The sequence below is a fragment of the Trachypithecus francoisi genome, unplaced genomic scaffold, assembly GCF_009764315.1.
Source record: "Trachypithecus francoisi isolate TF-2019V2 unplaced genomic scaffold, Tfra_2.0 Lachesis_group9, whole genome shotgun sequence".
NCBI lineage: Eukaryota > Metazoa > Chordata > Mammalia > Primates > Cercopithecidae > Trachypithecus > Trachypithecus francoisi.
Genome location: NW_022681474.1, coordinates 49,101,561 through 49,124,112, shown reverse-complemented (window position 1 = coordinate 49,124,112; position 22,552 = coordinate 49,101,561). Strand labels below are relative to the sequence as shown.

Here is a 22,552-nt window from a genome sequence, read left to right as displayed (position 1 = left end):
ACTAATAAAACAAGTAGTTTTCCTTTGTAGTGTGGTACCTCTGAAGCAAAGTTGTGACCCAACGCTAGATTCAAATCCACACTCTTGTCATATATCTGCACACAAGCTCTTAACCTCACTGTTTCTTTGACCTTAGTCATCAGTATTTTCAATTTTAACTATCCATAAAGGGAGTAAGAGCATGGATGATTTCAAAACAGATTACAAGGAATCATCTACATTTGGCTTAAAAGACTCTATGAAAAGAGCCTTTTCTTGCCCCAGAATTCCTTGACTCATCTTTCGGGTAAGAATTGTAGTCTGTTGGAATAATCCAAACTGACTAACTGCCCAACAGAGAAAGGCCAAACTTCCACTGGAGCCCCCACAGATGGCTCTGGGAATGTTTGACCATCAAACTATTAAATTAGAAATTTCTTCACCTTGGAGGGTTACAGTTCAAGATCTGTGTGGCAAAATCAAATTTTATTCTCTCATTCACCAGGCCAGAAATGTCAAAGAAGTTTTGATAGCACTGGAGTACATTTTCCAGATCAGATTCCTGCCAGCATTTCCTTGGGCTGGGGCCCTGCCTGGACCTCAGACAAGTGTGAAGGGTTTGCCGGACACACCAGAGGCAGAGTATGTTCAGTCCTCTGCAGATATGGCACTTTTGCTCTGGAGAATAAATATGTCATCAGAAATATATGTTGACATGAAAACTTTAAAATGACCCTTTTTTAAAAATCTCTTTTTCCATTATCTAGTTTTCAGTTTGAAACTGCAACCACTACTTCTTGTAATGATCCACCTAATGCCCAATCCGTGCAAATTTATATTTTTCACATTAGAAATTACTTGTCCACTCCCTTCACCAGAAGATTTGACCACGCAGCGGGTTCCCAGACCCACCTGACTCCCAGAACTCTGCTATAGAGGAGGAGTATGGTCTCTCGCTGTTAGTCCCACTCTAACCTTGCTGTTGCCGGCAACAAAACTTAGATTCAGATGTATTTTACCAAATCAGAATGAAATTAGACCACTCTCTCTCTGTTTCTAATGAGCTGTGATCAGCCTCAGTTCCATGAAGAACTAACAAGTCAGTTCTCTTGCTTTCTGTACTTGAACAATGGCTTATTGTTGATTTATTATAAAAAATGTTTATTTAATTTTTAAATGTAATTAACATTCAGCCTCATTTAGCATGTTTTGTTGAGAGTACCTCTTCATTGAGAGGTACTCAGTGAAGCACCGTTTTTTCTGTATATGATTTTCTGAGACACTTTGAGGTACTAGCCTTGGGACACAAGTTAGGAAGTCAACACTCAATTCTAGCTATCTTTTGCTGTATTACTCTTTTGTTTAACCTGCAGCCTCAGAAGTATGAACTCAAGCTTCTCAAAAAAGCATTGTGCAAAGCAGCATATCACTATTTCACTGTGGAACAAAAAGTTCCCCCAGAGGACACTGAGCCTATTTTCCTCCATTTCCCCTGTGACTGTGTGATGATTCCTACTATTAGCCAGCTAGCTTGGGTCCAGGTCAGCTATTCCACAAACACATTTATTTTATAATTTCTTCATTTTTTAGTTATTAATTTTGCTTCATCTTTAAGTCCAATGGGGTGTGTCTTCAAGTTTTTTTTATGAAAAAATATACATATGTTTTAAGTTTTTTGAAACCTTTCATACCTGAAAATGTCTTTTGGCTATGTTCACATTGACAAAGAATTTTGTTTGATTTGCAATTCTTGGGTAAAAAAAAATTCTTCCTTTAATTCTCTGCAGACACTGCTCTATTGTCTTCTAAATTTTATTAATGTGAAATAGAATTATGGCAGCCTGAGCCTTATTTCTTCATGGAACCTACTGTTATATTCTGGCTAGATACTAATAAGATTGTGGTAGCTGTTTTTTTTTCTCTGTGTACCTGTACTTTTTTCCCACAGAGTATCTGTTTATAAGTATTGCACTTTTTTCAAGATATTGATGATTTTTTAAAATATAAATATGTGTGTTTATTCTTAAACTCAGGAAACTTTTCTTCTTTATAACTTTATCATTTTTATTACTTTTGCTTCTTTAGCAAATGAACTACTTGGATGATTACTCTCCATTTTTCAACTTGCATATCTAGAGTTGTTTCTGCAAAATGACAGGGTGTTTTGATGTTTTTTGCTCACCTAAGGCAGGGTGAATTTAACCCTCTGAACCACATTTACTGGGCAGATTAGCGAACCAGCCTTAGTTTAGTTTGCATTTTCTAAGAGCACTCATCCATAATTGATTTGTTTTATTACATAGATTTCTTATATTTTTCAGATAATCTAAGCAACAAAATTCAGGGCTCTTTACTATCTAGAATGCAATATGTTACAGTGGACATTCCCAACACTACTTTCTACATAACTATACTCTAAAATTTGCTTTCACTGAATGACTAATGAACAGAGATAACATCTCTCATGGGTGGATTTTGTTTGTTCTGCAAGTGCTTCAAAAATAAATTGATACTATTATTAAGAAATGAATACTCCCCAAAGAATTCTACTGACTCAATACAATTCCTATCAAAATTTCAAACACTTTATTTGACAGAATTGTTTTTAAATCTGTTTTAAAATTCATATGAAATCTCAAGGGACAAAATAACCAAAACAATCCTGAAAGAGAACAAAGTCAGATGTCTCCTTTTATAATTCCAAAACTTACTATAAAGCTACAGTGATCAAAACAGTGTGGTATGAACATAAAGCCAGACACATCAACAAATGTAAAAGAATAAATCCTCATATATATGGTCAAACGATTTTTGACAAGGGTGCTAGACCCATTCAATGGAGAAAGGACAGTCTTTTCAAAAAATGGTGATGAGAAAACATGCAAAAGGAAAAAGTTGAACCATTATCTTACACTATATCCAAAAAATAATTCAAAATCTATCAAAGATCTAAGAGCAAAAACTGTAAGACACTTAAAAAAGCATAGGTGAAAAGATTTATGGCATAACATTTGGCAATGATTTCTTGGATATGACACCAAAAGCGCAAGCAACAAAAGAAAACAATAGATTAATTAGACTTCATCCAAGTTAAAAGTGCTTTGCATCAAAGGACACTATCAACAGTGTTAAAGGGTAACTCACAGAATGCAAAAAATATTTGCATATCTGATATTGAATCAAGGTCTGATTTCCAGAATATATAAAAAAACTGCTACAACTCAAACAACTAAAAATGATCAACTTAAAAATGAACAAAACACTTGAATAGACATTTCTCCAAAGAAGATATACAGATGTCCATAGCATATAAAAAGATGCTCAACATCACTAATCATTAGAGAAAAGTCAACCAAACCACAGTGAGTGAATTGAATTGAATAGACATTTCTCCAAAGAAGATATACAGATGGCCATAGCATATAAAAAGATGCTCAACATCACTAATCATTAGAGAAAAACCAATCAAACCACAGTGAGATCCCACATCACACCCTTTAAAATAACTATTATAAAAACACACACACAACAGAAAATAGAAAATAACATTGTTGGTGAGGATGTGGAAAAACTGAAACACTTGTACATTGCTGGTAGAAATGTAAAATGGTGTGGCCACTGTAGAAAACAATATGATACTTCCTTTAAAAATTAAATATAGAATTGCCATTTAACCCAACAATTCCACTTCTGGTAAACACTCAGTAGAATGAAAGCAGGGACTCAAAAAACTATATATACACCAATGTTCACGGCAAGATTTTTCAGAGTCAAAAGATGGAAGCATCCCAAATGTTCAACTAAAGATGAATACGTACACAAAATGTGGAATACACATAAAGGAATGTATTGTTTTTGCATTGTTTTATTGCATTGTTTCCACAATTCAAAATGTGAAATATACATACAGGAATCCATTGTTTTTGCATTGTTTTATTGCACTTTTTACAAATTGAAAGTTTGTGGCAACCCTGCATCGAGCAAGTCTGTTGGCACTAGTTTTCCAACAGCATGTGGTCATTTCATGTCTCCATGTCACATGTCACATTTTGTTAACTGTCACAATATTTCAGACTTTTTCATTATTATTATGCTTGTTATAGTGACATAGGATCTGTTATCTTTGATGTTACTATTGTAATTGTACTGAGGCGCCAGAAACCACACCTATACAAAATGGCATACTTAATTGATAAACATTGTGTGTGTTCTGATGCTCCACCAAGTAGCTATTTCCTCATCTGTCTCATATTCCTTGGGCTTCCCTATTCCCTGAGATACGAAAGAAAGAAAGAAAGAAAGAAAAGAAAGAAAGAAAGGAGGGAGGGAGGGAGGGAGGGAGGGAGGGAGGGAAGGAAGGAAGGAAGGAAGGAAGGAAGGAAGGAAGGAAGGAAGGAAAGAAAATAGGCCAGTTAATAATCCTACGATGACCTCTAAGTGTTCAAGTGAAAAAAAGAGTAATATCTCTCACTTTCAATCAAAAGCTGGAAATAATAAAGCCAAGTGAGGAAGGCACGTTAACAGCCAACATAAGCTAGGACTCTTGTGCCAACGTTAGCCAAGATGTGAATGCGAAGGAAAAGGCTTTGAAGGAAATCGAAAGTGTTACTCGGGGGAACACACAAATGGAAAGAAAGCAGAACATTCTTACTGCTGACATAGAGAAAGCTTTAGTGATCTGGACTGAAGAGCAAACCAGACACAATGCTCCCTTAAACCTAAGCCCAATCCAGAGAAAGACCCTAACCCTCTTCAATTCTATGAAGTCTGAGAGAGATGAGAAAACTGCAGAAGAAAAGTTTAAACTACCAGAGGTTGTTTTATGAGGTTTAAGGAAAGAAGTCGAGTCTATAACATAAAAATGCAAGATGAAATAGCAAGTGCTGATGTAGAAGTTGCAGCAAATTTTTCAGAAGATATAGCTAAGATCATTGATAAATGTGGCTACACTGAACAACAGATTTTCAATGTAGATAAAACAGCTTTCCATCAGAAGATGCCATGCACGATTTTCATGACTAGAGGGGAAAAGTCAATGCCTAGCTTCGATGATTCTAAGGACAGGCTGACTTTCTTGTTAGGGGCTAGTGCAGGTGACTCTAAATTGAAGCCAGTGCTCGTTTACCATTCTGAAAATCCTAGGATCTTGAAGAATTATGCTAAATCTACTCTGACTGTGTTTTATAAATGAAACAACAAAGCCTGGATAATGGTACATCTGTTTACCACATGATTTACTAAATATTTTAAACCCACTGTTAATAAGCACTGCTCAGAAAAAAAAAAAATTCAAATTATTACTGCACATTGACAATGCACTAGAATCATCCTGTGGTAATTTCCCCAGTTCCAGAATGCATAATTGGCATAGACATATTTAACAACTGGCTGAACCCCCACATTGGCTCCCTAACTAGTAGGGTGAGGGCCATTAGGGTGGGAAAGGCCAAAAGGAAGCCATTAGAGCTGCTTCTACCTAGAAAAATAGTAAATCAAAACCAATATCACATCCCTGGAGGGATTACAGAGATTAGTGCCACCATCAAGGACTTGAAATATGCAGGAGTGGTGATTCCCACCACATCTCTGTTCAACTCTCCTATTTGGCCTGTGCAGAAGACAGATGGACAGTGGACTATCATAAGCTTAACCAAGTGGTGACTCCAATTGCAGCTGCTCTACCAGATGTGGTTTCATTGCTTGAGCAAATGAACATATTTCCCGGCACCTGGTATGCAGCCATTGATTTGGCAAATGCCTTTTTCTCCATTCCTGTCCATAAGGCCCACCAGAAGCAATTTGCCTTCAGCTGGCAAGGCCAGCAATATACCTTTACTGTCCTCCCTCAGGGGTATATCAACCCTCTGGCTTTGTGTCATAATCTTATTTGGAGAGGACTTGATCACTTTTCACTTCCACAAGGTATCACACTGGTCCATTATATTGATGCCATTATGCTGATTGGATCCAGTGAGCAAGAAGTAGTAAACACACTGGACTTATTGGTGAGACATTTGTGTGCCAGAGGAAGGGAAATAAATCCAACTAAAATTCAGGGACCTTCTACCTCAGTGAAATTTTTAGGGGTCCAGTGGTGTGGGGCCTGTTGAGATATTCCTTCTAAGGTGAAGGGTAAGTTGTTGTATTTGACCCCTCATCCAATCAAGAAAAAAAGGCAATGCCTAGTGGGCCTATCTGGATTTTGGAGGGAACATGTTTTTCATTTGGGTGTGTTATTCTGGCTGGCCCATTTATCGAATGACCCTAAAGGCTGCCAGTTTTGAGTGGGGTCCAAAACAGGAGAAAGCTCTGCAACAGGTCCAGGCTGCTGTGCAAGCTGCTCTGCCACTTGAGCCATATGACCCAGTAGATCCAATGGTGCTTGAGCTGCCAATGGCAGATGGAGTTGTTTGTAGTCTTTGGCAAGCCCCCATAGGTGAATCACAGAAGAGGCCTCTAGGATTTTGAAGCAAGGCCCTGCCATCTTCTGCAGATAACTACTCTCCTTTTGAGAGACAGTCCTTAGCCTGTTACTAGGCTTTGATAGAAACTGAATGTTCAACTATGGGTCATCAAACCACCATGCAACCTCAACTGTCTGTCATGAACTGGGTGCTTTCTGACCCATCTAGCCATAAAGTGGGTTATGCACAGCAGCATTCCATCATCAAATGGAAGTGATGCATGTGATCAGGTTCAGGCAGGTCCAAGTAAGTTACATGAGAAAGTGGCTCAAATGCCCACAGTCCCCACGTCTGCCACCCTGCCTTCCCTCCCCAAGTGTGCACGAATGGCATCATGGGGAATTCCCTATGATCAGTTGACAGAGGAAAAGAAGAAAAAGGCCTGGTTTACAGATGGCTCTGCACAATATGCAGGTACCACCAGAAAGTGGGTAACTACAGCACTACAGCCCCTTTCCAGGACATCCCTGAAGGAAAGTATCAAAGGGAAATCTTCCCAGTGGGCAGAACTGCAAGCAGTACCCCTGGTTGTGCACTTTGTATGGAAGGAGAAATGGCCAGATGTGCGATTATATACTGATTCATGGACTGTAGCCAATGGTTTGTCTGGACAGTCAGGGAATTGAAAGAAGCATGATTGGGAAATTGGTGATGAAGAAATTTGGGGAAGTTATGTGGATGGACCTCTCTGAGTGGTCAAAAACTGTGAAGATATTTGTATCTGCTGTGAGTGCTCACCAAAGGATGACCTCCACACAGGAGGATTTTAATAATCAAGTGGATAGGATGACTCATTCTATGGACACCACTCAGCCTCTTTCCCCAGCCACCCCTGTCATTGACCAATGGACTCATGAACAAAGTGGCCATGGTGGCAAAAATGGAGGTTACACATGGGCTCAGCAACATGGACTTCCACTCACAAAGGCTGACCTGGCTACATCCACTGCTGAGTGCCCAATTTCCCAGCAGCAGAGACCAACACTGAGACCTGGATATGGCACCATTCCTTGGGGTGATCAGCCAGCTACCTGGTGGCAGGTTGATTATATTGAACCTCTTCCATCATGTAAAGGGCAGGGGTTTGTCCTCACTGAAATAGATACTTACTCCAGATATGGGTTTCCTATCCTGCATACAATGCTTCTGCCAAGACTTATATCTGTGAACTCACGGGATACCTTATCCACCTTCATGGTATTCCACACAGCATTGCCTCTGACCCACTTTATGGCTGAAGAAGTGTGGCAGTGGGCTTGTGCTCCTGGAATTCACTGGTCTTACCATGTTCCCCATCATCCTGAAGGAACTGAATTGATAGAACAGTGGAATGGCCTTTTGAAATCACAATTATAACACCAACTAGATAACAATATTTAGCAAGGCTGGGGCAAAGTTCTCCAGAAGTGTATGTATGCTCTGAATCAGCATCCAATATAGGGTGCTGTTTCTGCCACAGCCAAGATTCGCAGGTCCAGGAATCAAGGGGTGGAAGTGGCACCATTCACTATCACCCCTAGTGACCCACTAGTAAAATTTTTGCTTCCTCTTCCTGCGACATTACATTCTGCTGGCCTAGAGGTCTTAGTTCCAGAGGGAGGAACACTGCCACCAGGAGACACAACAGCGATTTCATTTAACTGGAAGTTAAGATTGCCACCTGGGCACTTTGGGCTCCTCCTACCTGTAAGTCAACAGGCTAACAAGGGAGTTATGGTGTTGGCTGGGGTGATCAATCTGAACTATCAAGATGAAATCAGTCTACTACTCCACAATGGAGGTAAGGAAGAGTATGCATGGAATACAGCAGATCCATTAGGGCATCTCTTAGTATTACCATGTCCTGTGATTGAGGGCAATGGGAAACTACAACAACCCAATCCAGGCAGGACTACAAATGGCCCTGACCCTTCAAGAATGAAGGTTTTGGTCACTCTACCAAGTAAAAAGTCACGACTTGCTGAGGTGCTTACTGAAGGCAAAGGGAATACAGAATGGGTAGTAGAAGAAGATAGTCCTCAATACCAGCTATGACCAAGTGACCAGCTGCAGAAACAAGGACTATAATTGTCATGAATATTTCCTCCTTGCTTTGTTAAGAACGTGTTTGTGTTTGTACTAAGAAAATATCTTCATTTTATTTTCTTTCTTTTTTCTTTATCATGTGAAATAAGACTTCATATCAGCATTTAAGTATTGTTAACTTTATATAGTAGCATTTGGGCTAGGAATTGGTGCATTTCTGGCCATACAAAGGATAGCTGTATTATGTTAGGTGTAATTATCACCTTATTTTTCTCATTATTTGTAGATAATGTATGATTTCAGGATATATGTATGGGTTCAATTTGACAAGGGTGCACTTGTGATGGTTAACATTGTCAACTTGATTGGATTGAAGGATGCAAAGTATTGTTCCTGAGTGTGTCTGGGAGGGTGTTTCCAAAGGAGATTAACATTTGAGTCAGTGGACTGGGAGAGGCAGACCCAACCTCAATCTGAGTGGGTACCATCTAATCAGCAGCCAGCATGGCTAGGATAAAAGCAGGCAGAGAAATGTGGAAGGACTAGTCTGGTTAATTCTTTCAGGCTTTATCTTTCTCCCATGCTGGAAGCTTCCTACCCTGGAACATCAGACTCCTAGTCCTTCAGCTTTTGGACTCCAGTGTTTTACCAGGGGCTCTTGGACCTTTCAGATTGACGACTGCACTGTCGTCTTCCCTACTTTTGAGTTTTAGGGACTCAGACTGGCTTCCTTGCTCCTCAGCTTGCATACAGCCTATTGTGGGACTTCACCTTGTGAAGTGAGTCAATACTCCTTAATAAACTCCCCTTTATATATACATCTATCCTATTAGTTCTGTCCCTCTGAAGAACTCTAACTAATAAAGGTACATACATTGCTTTTTAGACACAATTTTATCGCACACTTAATAGACTATAGTGTTGTATAAAAATAACTTTTATATGCACTGGGAAGCCAATAATATGGTATGACTCACTTTATTGTGATATTCACTTTATTGGGAACAAAATCCTCAATATCTTCAAGATATGCCTGTACAAAGAAACATAATTCTTCCTTAAAAAGGAATGAAATTTTGACACATACAATGTGGATGAACTTTGGGAACATTATGCTAAGTGATATAAACCAGTCACAAAAAGTCAAAATACTGTATTATTCCACATATATATGAGGTATCTAGAATTGAGTCATCAAACTCATGGAAACACAAAGTAGAACAGTGATTGCTAGAGACTGAGAGAACAGGGAAACAGGGAGTGGCTAAATGGGTACAGAATTTCAGTTTTGCAAGATGAAAAAGTTTGGGAGATGTGTTATACAACCATGTGAATGTGCTTAATATTATTGAACTACATACTTAAAAATAGTTAAAGTACACAAGAACAGAAAACCAAACACCACATGTTCTCACTCGTAAGTGGGAGTTGCACAATGAGAACACATGGACACAGGGAGGGAAACATCACACACCAGGGCCTGTCGGGGGATGGGGGACTAGGGGAGGGATAGCATTAGGAGAAATACCTAATGTAGATGATGCCTTGATGGGTGCAGCAAACCACCATGGCACGTGTATACCTATGTAACAAACCTGCACGTTCTGCACATGTACCCCAAAACTTAAAATATAATAATAATTTTAAAAAGTTAAAGTAGTAAGTTTTACATTATGTATACTCTTACAGAAAACAAAAATAATAATTTTAAGTTGAAATAAAACTCTGACACAGGCTATTACGTGGATGAACCTTGAAGACATTATGCTATGTGAAGTAAGCCAAACACACAAAAAAATAGCTATTGTATGATTCCGCTTACATGAGGTATGTAGAGTAGTCAAAGTCATAGAGACAGAAAGTAGAATGGTGTTTTCTGGGGGCTGGAGAAGAGGAGGATGGGAATTTATCATTTAATGGAGTTGGGGAAGAAGAAAAGTTTTGGAGATGGATGGTAGTGATGGCTGTGCAACAGTGTGAATGTACTTAATGCCACAGAACTGTGCACTTGAAAATTGTCACAATAGTACATTTAATGCTATGTATATTTTGCCACAATAAGAAAAGAAAAAACAAATGAAAAAAAAAGAAATTGAATATATTGCCAGCATTTAATAATTAACAGATTTAATATAAACTAAAAGAGACTATCTGATAAGAGTGTACCCATATTCAAAGACGGTGAAAACTGAACTGAAGAGTGGTTGCCAGACTTGGACAGGAATTATGAATTTTTTAGCATCTTCAGCTCATTTCAGTTCCCACCTCCCTCTCTTCCATACTTTACTTAACATATTGCCTGCCTAGGCCCTGGAGTCGTTTGAGTTTATGGCACTGATACAGAAAAATGTAAGGAGGAGGCAATAACTTTTGACTGCATGACCACATGGAGTCAGCCTCCTTGCAGGGAATTGACAGTGACTGCTCAGATGTTTTCAAATTTGGTCAAACCTAGTATCCGAGCAAAAAAGCAGACAGTGAAGGCATCATTATAAAGAGCCTTCTTACCTTTTATTAAGTAGTCACATCCTGAGGCCAAACTGGGATAGGAGTTTTTCAAAATAGTTTGCTTTGCTTTGTTGTTGGTGGCAATTCCCATCAGATCGTGCCTTGCTGTTAGAAGTTATTGTCTTCCTGTGTATATGCCTGTGAGTTTTGTGTTTACAATTGGCATTCTGAACCTGCTTTTTTCTTGCATATTTCAATTCATTTTTACTATCAATTGAGGACATCTGGATACTATTTCTGTCACCCAAATATTTTCTATACCTTCTAGTTTTATGTCATAGGTAATGTTTATAACAGCCTTTTAGACTTTAACATTATGATAGTCTTTTGAACAGGATGGGAGAAGGTGAGGAACCCAGGAGCAGTTTCTCAGAGGCCTCCCCCAATGTTGACATTTAATGAAGCAAAGCCTTGAATATCATTGGCTTGTCAGTTATGATGCAACTAACCACCATCTGGGCCCATTCTTATTTCTCCAAAGTGTCCATAAGGACCAAATCAAATGATTGTACTTGCCTACTGTAATTCTCTGTTTTCCTAGTATAGCATTCCCATTAAAGTCACAGCTTTTAAAAAAGTAGTAACTCAACAGCATTCCTGTGGTACCCATGCCATGGTGGATAAGTGTGGACATCAGAAGCAGTTGTGTGTAGCTGTGGCTGATGGAAAAAGTGTACAGAGTCCAGACTCAAGAGTTAAGGGGAGCCAGGTGGAGGTTTTAGCCAGGGAATGGAGATTTTATTGTTTTATTCTGTGTTTTAGAGGCTAGAAATATGTCTTGGTGATAACAAAGAAAAGCTTCTGGAAGCTTCTTTAACATTTTTTTCCAGTGGTTAAAAAGTCAGCAATTTTGAATCTGTAAGGAACTATAAATAATGCTTTCAGCCAGAACATTAGAGCTGCCTCTGGATGGGATTGGGATTTATTAAATAACAGCATCCTGTGACTCAACACCAAATACCCAGCCTTATTAGATGCAGCCATCTACTCAGGAAAGACCAGAATCCCACCATGCAGGCCTCTTTTCCATTTACTCTGCTTCTAGGCAGCCCTGATGGTTCCACAGACCTGGCAAACATCCAAGCAGCCAGAAAGTGGACAGAGCCTTTGCTTCCCATCCTGGAAGAATTGCACAGAGAAAGAAGTAGAGCCCAAGGGAGTTTTTCAGCTAAGAAAGCAGCTGACATCTCATTCTACGAGTGTTGAGACCTAGAGACCCACAGCACTAGTGTTGTCCCCAGACAAAGAAGCTGAAAGTTCCTACTCAGATTAGGACCTTGTGTCAAATGGCAAATTGGAGACGTAGCTGAAAGCAGAGTCATAGCCCTAAATGAACGTGTTCATGGCAGACAGCCGCCCAGGCCACAATCAGGATGGCTGGTGGCAACAATGGGCCAAATGGGCACATCTAGAGTGGGGCAGTAGTGGACTCAGTGATCCCTGGTCCCCACAAGGGGGATAATCAGAAACAACCACATGACTCTGTCTCACACACACACACGTGGTGGGATTCTGGTCTTTCCTGAGTAGATGGCTGCATCTAATAAGGCTGGGTATTTGGTGTTGAGTCATAGGGTGCTGTTATTTAATAAATCCCACACACACGTGTGTGTGCGTGTGTATGTGTGTATGTGTGTTCACGCCAGAGTATGTAATTAGGTCTGAGAACACACTAGTGGCTGTTTCCATCAGCCTAATTCTGACAGAAATAGATGACATGCTCAGATTAGAATGATTCAGAAAGCTTAAAAACAGGACTGTTGACCAGGATGTTGGTAGAGTTTACAGAAACCACAAGGGGAAGAATAGTATAATACCTTAAGAAAGTGGAGCTACCGATTCTTGGCTGAAGAAGCAAGAGGAAGGAGCAGTTATAGCAACTCAGAGGCAGAGAGGATGCCCTGCAGAGGATCTAGTATCAGAGCTGAGACCTTTGAATGAAGGATGCAGCCCCTCTGGCCATCCTGCAGGGAAAGAGCTGAGGAATGCATGCCCTTCCCCTGCCCCTGCCAGTGCTCCATATCTGCCCCAACCACAGGGTAAGGGGCTTGGGGTGGGACCCATACAGCCTCTCTGGTCAAGAGCAAAGTGGACAAGGGCAAAGAAGAGATGCTGGGGAGCAAAGAGAAGATAGCACAGAAAGGGAGAACTTTTCCTCTCTAGTGCATACTGTGAACCCCCAAAATTTAAGACAGGTCTTAATTAATTAAGAAAGTTTGGCCGGACGTAGTGGCTCACACCTATAATCCCAGCACTTTGGGAGGCCGAGGCGGGTGGATCACCTGAGGTCAGGATTTCGAGACCAGCCTGACCAACATGGAGAAACCCCATCTCTACTAAAAATATAAAATTAGCCAGACGTGGTGGTGCATGCTTGTAATCGCAGTTACTTGGGAGGCTGAGGCAGGAGAATCACTTTAACCAGGGAGACAGAGGTTGTGGTGAGTCGAGATCATGCGCCATTGCACTCTAGCCTGGGCAACAGGAGCAAAACTCCACCTCAAATTTAAAAAAAAAAAGAAAGAAAATTTATTTTGCCAAAGTTGAAGATGCACACGCCCATGACACAGCCTCAAGGGCTCCTGACGACATGTGCCCAAGGTGGTCAGAGCACAGCTTGGTTTTATGTATTTTAGGGAGACATGAGACATCAATCAATATATCTAAGAGGGGCATTGGTTCAGTCCAAAAGGCAGGATCCCTGGAAGCAAAAGCGGGACAACTCAAAGAGGGGAGGGCCCTTCAAGGTCACAGGTAGGTGAGAGACAAAGGGTTGCATTCTTTTTAGTTTCTGATTAGCCTTTCCAAAGGAGACAGTCAGATATTCATTTATCTCAGTGAACAGAGAGATGACTTTGAATAGAATGGGAGGCAGGTTTCCCTAAGCAGTTCCCAGATTGAATTTTCCCTTTAGCTTAGTGATTTGGGGGCCCCAAGATATTTTTCTTTCACCATACAAAGGGAAGCAAAGGAGGGGGCTAGCATTGAGAGCTTACTTCTAAATTCTAAATATCCTGAGATTAATTTTACATAATTCCTGGCAATTTCATTCCTATTTTGTGCCAGACACTTTTAGACACTTTACACATTTTATTTCTTTTAATCTTCACAAACATCCTACGATATAAATATTAGTATTGGCACATTACAAATGAGGAAACAAACTCAGAGATGCCAGGAAAACAAGTAGGAAAAAAATGCGTGTAAGCCTGAAGCTACTGGACTCCAGGGTCTGTCAGCTGTTCTTTTCCAGTGCCAGTCTGTTCTAGGCCACCACTGGAAAAGAACAGAACCAGTTAGTGTCCAAAGTAGCTATTAGCAGTAGGTTCTGTGTGGCCTCTTTTAGTCAAATGAAGACCATGAACTCTCTATCCAGATGCAGGGAAGTGACCTGGCTCCAGCCAGCTAGTTTTCATCAGCAGTTCTGGTTGGAGAGGGTGGCCAGCAGTTAATAGTTGTAAATGGTTGAGTAGCTGGGAGACTGGTGGTGATATTTTTGGATGCACCACTCACAGAGCAAACCTTTCTAATCTACTTTCTAGGCATAAGAGAGTTTCATGCTGCCTTCATTTTTAGGAAATTGAACATGTTGCCATGTCATGAGTTAAATCAGGTTTAGCCTAAAGCTGCCTCCTTACATATCTTAAATTTGTCCTAAACATTTCTCCATATATAGTGAACTGTAACCAAATTGGTTGTGTAAACAGACTATAACTTATTCTTGTACCAATCACTGAGTTTTGACCAAAGGTGGCCAACTGTTCAAACCGTGTTCACATAAGGCAAACAAACACTGAGCTGTAACCAATGCAGATATTTTTGTACCTTGCATTCTTTTTTCAATATGTCACTTTCCTTTTTCTATCTCTAAATCTCCTCTGACCGTGCAGCAGCACCTGAGTTGCTCTGAACCTACTCTGGTTTGAAGGCTGCCCAATTCACCAATCATTGCTTGCTCAATTGAACTTCTGTTCAATTTAATTGGTCTGTTTTTCTTTTAACATATGAGATCCCCTCACATGTTGGTCTACTTTTTACTGAGTTTACCCTGAACAATGAGCATGGAAATGATTGAAAGCTGGACTGCTCTCGTGGGTCATGCTAATTCAACGAATGTTTATTGAACATCACTATGTGCTAGACACTGTTATAGATCCCAGAAATGCAGTGGTTTAAGAACAGAAAAGGTCACTACCCACACAGATGTTAGAGTCTAGCTATGAAACGTGGGGAAAAAACTTCAAATAAAAGTATTAATAGACAGTAAACAGTATGAAACGATAGGGTGTAACTGGAAGGCAAGGGGGCAACTTTACACAGATGATAATGAAAGACCTCTGCGGAAAAGTCATGTTTAAGCTCAGATCTGGGCCAGGCACAGTGGCTCACACCTGTAATCCCAGCACTTTGGGAGGCCAAGGTAGGCGGACCAGGAGTTCAAGATCAGTCTGGCCAAAATGGCGAAACCTCGTCTCTAATAAAAATCCAAAAATCAACTAGGCATGGTGGCACACACCTGTAATCCCAGCTACTTGGAAGGCTGAGGCAGGAGCATCGCTTGAACCCGGGAGGTGGTGGTTGCAGTGAGCCGAGATCGTGCCATTGCACTCCAACAAGAGCAAAACTCCATCTCAAACAAACGGTAATTAAATAAATAAACTCAGATCTGTAGCATAGTCAGAGCCAGTCATGCATGGTACTGACAGGGCATCCTGGCCAGTGGGGTCAGAAAGCAGTGGGCTAGAAGGAGAACCATATGAGATGATCATGGAGATGTAGGGTCTAGGTCATGTGGGATCCCAGAGGCCTTTTTTGTTCTGTTAATGGAAATCCTTGAAGATTTTAAGTGGGGAAACTTGATATACTTAATATTTTTATAAGATCACTTATGCTGCTATGTGAGAAGTGGGATGAAGAATTAAGAACCCCAAACAAGGGATAACCTTTGAAAAGCTATCTTTGTTGTCTATGTGAAAAGCATTTTCTGTCACAGCCATGGTCATGCACATTGGGTGAAAATGAGGGATCTGAGTGCATTCTGGAGGTAAAACCTCAGGAATTTTGATTGGGTTGAATGGGGTGATATAAAGGAAGAAAGCAAGAAATACATTTAGGTGTTTTGCCTGAAAAACTGTGTGAATGGTGGTGATATTAACTGAGAAGAGGGAAACAGGTTTGAAACTACAAGAATTCCATTTTGTAAATATTGAGTTGCAATTGCTTTTTGGGCATCCAAATAGAGTTGTCAAGTTATGTAGATAGTATACTAGTCTGGAGTGCAAGTGAAAGCTGGAGAAACACATTTGGGAGCTGTTTCATTTTATATGATGTAGAAAGCATGAGACTGAATGAGATTCCATAAAGAAAGAGGATAGACAGGGGGCAAAACGGACCCATAGCTAAGTTCCGAGGTTCTCCAGTGCTTGAAGCCTAAAGACAGGGATGCATGATCGTCATTAAGCTACATTCTCACAGCTTCAAATTCACCCTCTGATATTCCACTTTGTGATGCTGGAGCTAAAACTCTAGAAACAAAATGTCATCTTGGCTAGCTGTTTCCTTTCAGGTTCTGCCAATAGAAGGCACAAGAAGAAAACTGTAAAGGTGGAGGGAGGAGAAGGACTCTCTACTGAAATACCTAGTGTGGTTCCTGTGTTCCATGACTGATGTAGGGAGCCAGCAAAGTGTCCTGAAATGAAAGAGAAACAGAAAAACAAGTAAATGTGGCTTAGAAGCAAAAATAAGTTGGATATATTAATTTGCATTACTCCAGTAACCATTTTATTATCTACACATATCTCATAACATCATGTTGTATACTTTAAATACACACAATAACTTTTATTTTAAAAAGAAAATGTCTCAGGAAATTAAATTAATGTGATTAGGAGGAGAATTTTGGTTCAGAGATCAGAAAAGATGAGAAAACAAGCAATCTATTGACTTTAACTAAATGTGGACTGTTGAAGGCCTTTACTATAGATATTTAGTGGATTTGTTTTCTAAGTAAGGGCAGGAACATTACACTCTGACTCATTCTATCTGCCTTAAAAATTGGCATAACATGTTTTGCATTAGCTTTGGAACAGCTTTTTAAAACAAAACAAAACCTAGAAACATAACTGACTGAGTCCTTTAATACTTTACCTTCAAATATGTTTTATATTTAAATAATTACACATATGTAAGAGATAAAACATAGCAATTAGATACCCATGAACTCACCACCTGATTTAAGAAATAGAACTTTTTGTATATGAAAATCTGCAATTATATCCTTCTCTCTCCCACCTACAGGTAACTACATTCTCACATTCCTAATTTTTGTATTTACCACACCTTTGCTTTTCTACATAGTTTTAATATATGTGCATATCCTAATATTTTGTTTACTCTTATTTGTTTTTTTTTTTTTAATTTACAAAAGTTATATTTTTCCAAATGGATTCTTCTGAAGCTTCTTTTTTCTGGAGATACATCTATGTAATATATTTCTCTTTTGCTGTCATATTATAATATTTCTTTGTATAATCATAACATATTTTCATTTTCCTCTGAATTGATATTCATTTACAATTTCCTGATATCACAAATAAAACAGCTGTGAAGGATCCTCGTGCCTGGCTCCTCTTGCATGTGCACAAGGTGCTCCCATGTTGTAAGAAATGCTCAGGGCATAGGGAAAGGCTAATCTTCAGTTTCACTAGACAATACCAAATTTTTATTGCTTCTCAACCTTTTGGCTAAGATCAAGTAATAATGCCAACGTTTTTTCCAAAGTGGTTTTACCAAATCAAACTCCCTTCCACAGTGTGTAAGAATTAGCATTGGTCCGTATTCTTACCAGTTATTTGCATCATTTGACATTAACTTTTGCCATTCAGAAAGATATAATTATATTATATTGTATTTAATACATATTTCCTAGATACTACTGAGTTTGGATATATTTTCATATTTTATTGGCTATTTGCATTTCCTTTTCTATAATCTATTTGTATCTTTTGTTCATTATTTCACCCTATGGAATTCTTTGTCTCAATTATATTGAGTTTGGGGAGTTCTTTGCATGTTCTGATACTAATATTTTGTTAGTTATATCTATGGAAAATAATTTCCTCTAGTTTATAACTTGTCTTTTCTTCCTCTTTATGGTCTTCTTAATCTTATTGCAGTCAAGTTAATCAAGTTTACAGCTTGTGCTTTTTGTGTCTTGATTAAAAATTTTTTCTCGAACTCAAATTCATAATGTTCTCATATTTCTTATTAGAAGTTTTTCAAATACTTCCTGTCGGATTAAAGTATTTAATTCCCTAGAATTTATCATTGTGAATTGTATAATTAATGAATCTAATTTTATTTGCCATGTAGACAATCAACTATCTCAACACAACTGTTTTAAGTAGATATCTTTTTTATTATTTTCGATTCAGGGTTACATGTGCAGGTTTGTTACAGGGTATATTTTGTGATACTGAGGTTTCTGCCTCTATTGATCTTGTCACACAAATAGTGAACATAGTACACAAAAGGACATCTATCTAGCTTTGCCCCTTCCCTCCGTGTACCCTCTATTAGTCTCAAGTGTCTGCTTTTTCCCTTCTTTATGACCATGGGTGTCCAATGTTTAGTTCCCACTTCTAAGTGAGGACATGAAATGTTTGGTTTTCTAGGTTTTTGTTTATTCGCTTAGAATCACGGCCCCCAGCTGCATTCATATTGCTTCAAAGGACATGATTTTTTTTTTTTTTTTTTATGGGTGTGTGGTATTCCATGGTGTATATGTACCACATATTTTCTTTATCCAGTTTACCGTTCATGGGCACCTAGGTTGATTGCATGTCTTTTTTTTTTTCTTTTTTTGAGACGGAGTCTCGCTCTGTCGCCCAGGCTGGAGTGCAGTGGCGCAATCTCGGCTCACTGCAAGCTCCGCCTCCCGGGTTCACCCATTCTCCTTCCTCAGCCTCCCAGTAGCTGGGACTACAGGCGCCCGCCACCGCACCCGGCTAATTTTTTGTATTTTTAGTAGAGACGGGGTTTCACTGTGGTCTCGATCTCCTGACCTTGTGATCTACCTGCCTCAGCCTCCCAAAGTGCTGGAATTACAGGTATGAGCCACTGCGCCCGGCCTGCATGTCTTTGATGTTGTGAATAGAGCTGAATTGAACATAGGAGTGGATGTGTCTGTGTCTTTTTGGTAGAATAATATATTTTCCTTTGGGTATATATCCAGTAATGAAATTGCTGAGTCACAGGGTAGTTCTATTTTTAGTTCTTTGAGAAATCTCCAAACTTTTTTCCACAGAGGCTGAACTAATTTACATTCTCAACAACAGTGTATAAGCATTCCCTTTCCTTTACAGCCTCACTAGCATCTGTTATTTTTTTATTTTTTTATAATAGCCATTCTGACTCGTGTGAAATGGTATCTCACTGTGGCTTTGATTTGCATTTCTCTGCTAATTAGTGATCATGAGCATGTTTTCATATGTTTGTTTGTTGCTTGTATGTCTTCTTTTGAGAAGTACTTGTTTATGTCTTCCACCACTTTTTAAGGGATTATTTGGAGGTTTTTATTGTTGATTGGTTTAAGTTTCTTTTAGATTCTGGATATTAGTCCCTTGTTGGATGCATAATTTGCAAATATTATCTCCCATTCTATAGGTTTTCCATTTATTCCATTGATAGTTTCTTTTGCTGGGCAGAAGCTCTTTCGTTTAATTAGGTCCCACTTGTCCATTTTTGTTTTTGTTGCATTTTTTTGAGGACTTATTCATAAATTCTTTCTTTAGGCCAGTGTCCAGAAGAATATTTTCTAGGATTACTTCTAGGATTCTTACAGTTTGGTCATTTAGGTCTTTAATCCATCTTGCGTTAATTTTTACATATGGTGAGAGAGGAGGGGCCAGTCTCATTCTTCTGCACATGGCTACCCAGTTTTTTCAGCACCATTTATTGAATAGGGAGGTCTTTCCTCATTGTTTATTTTTGTCAATTTTGTCAAAGATCAATTGGTTGTAGCTGTGAGGCTTTATGTCTGGGTTCTCTATTCTGTTCTATTGTTCTGTGTGTGTATTGTTGTACCATGACCATGCTCTTTTGGTTTCTGGAGCCTTGTAGTATAGTTTGAAGTTAAGTAATATGATGTCTCTGGCTCTGTTCTTTTTTTTTTTTTTTAATACTTTAAGTTCTAGGGTACATGTGCATAACGTGCAGGTTTGTTACACATGTATACTTGTGCCATGTTGGTGTGCTGCACCCATCAACTTGTCAGCACCCATCAACTCATCATTTACATCAGGTATAACTCCCAGTGCAATCCCTCTCCCCTCCCCCCTGCCCATAATAGGCCCCGGAGTGTGATGTTCCCCTTCCCGAGTCCATGTGATCTCATTGTTCAGTTCCCACCTATGAGTGAGAACATGTGGTGTTTGGTTTTCTGTTCTTGCAATAGTTTGCTAAGAATGATGGTTTCCAGCTGCATCCATGTCCCTACAAAGGATGCAAACTCATCCTTTTTTATGGCTGCTTAGTATTCCATGGTGTATATGTGCCACGTTTTCTTAATCCAGTCTGTCACTGATGGACATTTGGGTTGATTCCAAGTCTTTGCTACTGTGAATAGTGCCGCAATAAACATACGTGTGCATGTGTCTTTATAGCAGCATGATTTATAATCCTTTGGGTATATACCCAGTAATGGGATGGCTGGGTCATATGGTACTTCTAGTTCTAGATCCTTGAGGAATTGCCATACTGTTTTCCATAATGGTTGAACTAGTTTACAATCCCACCAACAGTGTAAAAGTGTTCCTATTTCTCCACATCCTCTCCACCACCTGTTGTTTTCTGACTTTTGAATGATTGCCATTCTAACTGGTGTGAGATGGCATCTCATTGTGGTTTTGATTTGCATTTCTCTGATGGCCAGTGATGACGAGCATTTTTTCATGTGTCTGTTGGCTGTATGAATGTCTTCTTTTAAGAAATGTCTGTTCATATCCTTTGCCCACTTTTTGATGGGGTTGTTTGTTTTTTTCTTGTAAATTTGTTTGAGTTCTTTGTGGTTCTGGATATTAGCCCTTTGTCAGATGAGTAGACTGCAAAAATTTTCTCTCATTCTGTAGGTTGCCTGTTTACTCTGATGGTAGTTTATTTTTTGCTGTGCAGAAGCTCTTTAGTTTAATTAGATCCCATTTGTCAATTTTTGCTTTTGTTGCCTTTGCTTTTGATGTTTTAGACATGAAGTGCTTGCCCATGCCTATGTCCTGAATGGTATTACCTAGGTTTTCTTCTAGGGTTTTTATGGTATTAGGTGGCTCATTTTTGGTTTTATATAAATTTTCGAATTGTTTTTTCTAATTCTGAGAAAAATGATGTTGGAAGTTTGATAGAAACAGTGTTGAATCTGTAGATTATTTTGGGCAATATGAACATTATAACTATATTGATTCTTCCAATTCATGAACATGAAAGGTTTTTCCATTTGTTTGTGTTATCTCTTATTTCTTTCAGCGGTGTTTTGTAGATGTCCTTGTAGAGATCTTTTACCTCCTTGGTTAGATGTATTCCTAGGTATTTTATTTTTTTTGTGGGCATTGTAAATGGGATTGCCTTCTTAATTTGGCTCTCAATTTGAATTTTATTGATATATAGAAATGCTACCAATTTATGTAAACTGATCTTGTATCCTGAGACTTTATTGAAGACTTTTATCAGGTCTAGCAATATTTTGGCAGAATCTTTAGGGTTTTCTATGTACACAATCATATCATCATCAAAGACAGATAATTTTACTTCCTCTTTTCTAATTTGGATGGCTTTTATTTCTTTCTTTTATCTGATTGCTCCGGCTGGCACTTCCAGTACTACGTGGAATAGGAGTGGTGAGAATGAGCATCCTTGTCTTTTTCCACTTCTTAAGGGAAATGCTTCCAGCTTTTGCCCATTCAGTATGATGTTGGCTGTGGGTTTGTCATAAGGGCTGTTATTATTTTGAGGTATGTTTCTTCAATGCCTACTCAGTTGAGGGTTTTTGCCACGAAGGGATATTGGATGTCATCAAATGCTTTTTCTGTGTGTAATGAGATCATCATATGGTTTTTGCTCTCAGTTCTGTTTATGGTAAGTCACATTTATTAATTTGAATATGTTGAACCAACCTTACTTCCCAGGAATAAGGCCCACTTGCTTGTGGTGAATTAACATTTTAATGTGCTGCTAGATTCAATTTGCTGGTGCTTTGTCGAGGATTTCTTTTTTCTTTTTTGAGACAGAGTCTTGTTCTGTCCCCAGGCTGGAGTGCAGTGGCGCAATCTCAGCTCACTGCAACCTCTGCCTCCCAGGTTGAAGAGATTCTCCTGCCCCAGCCTCCTGAGTAGCTGGAACTACAGGCATGCACCACCATGCCCAGCTAATTTTTTTGTATTTTTAGTAAAGATGGGGTTTCACTATGTTGGCCAGGAAGGTCTGGATCTCTTGACCTCAGGTGATCTACCCCCCTCAGCCTCCCAAAGTGCTGGGATTACAGGTGTGTGCCACCACGCCCAGCAAGGATTTGTTACATCTATGTTCAT

At 39.2% G+C, this 22,552-nt stretch overlaps 1 long non-coding RNA gene across 1 annotated transcript in view; it reads right to left on the bottom strand.

Moving 5' to 3' along the window:
• The window catches only part of LOC117082406, a 58,504-nt gene that overhangs the window by 27,426 nt on the left and 8,526 nt on the right, over nucleotides 1–22,552 (bottom strand). The window contains exon 2 of the long non-coding RNA XR_004436601.1: nucleotides 16,615–16,665. This is a non-coding gene — a long non-coding RNA (uncharacterized LOC117082406). The remainder of the gene's footprint in view (nucleotides 1–16,614; nucleotides 16,666–22,552) is intronic.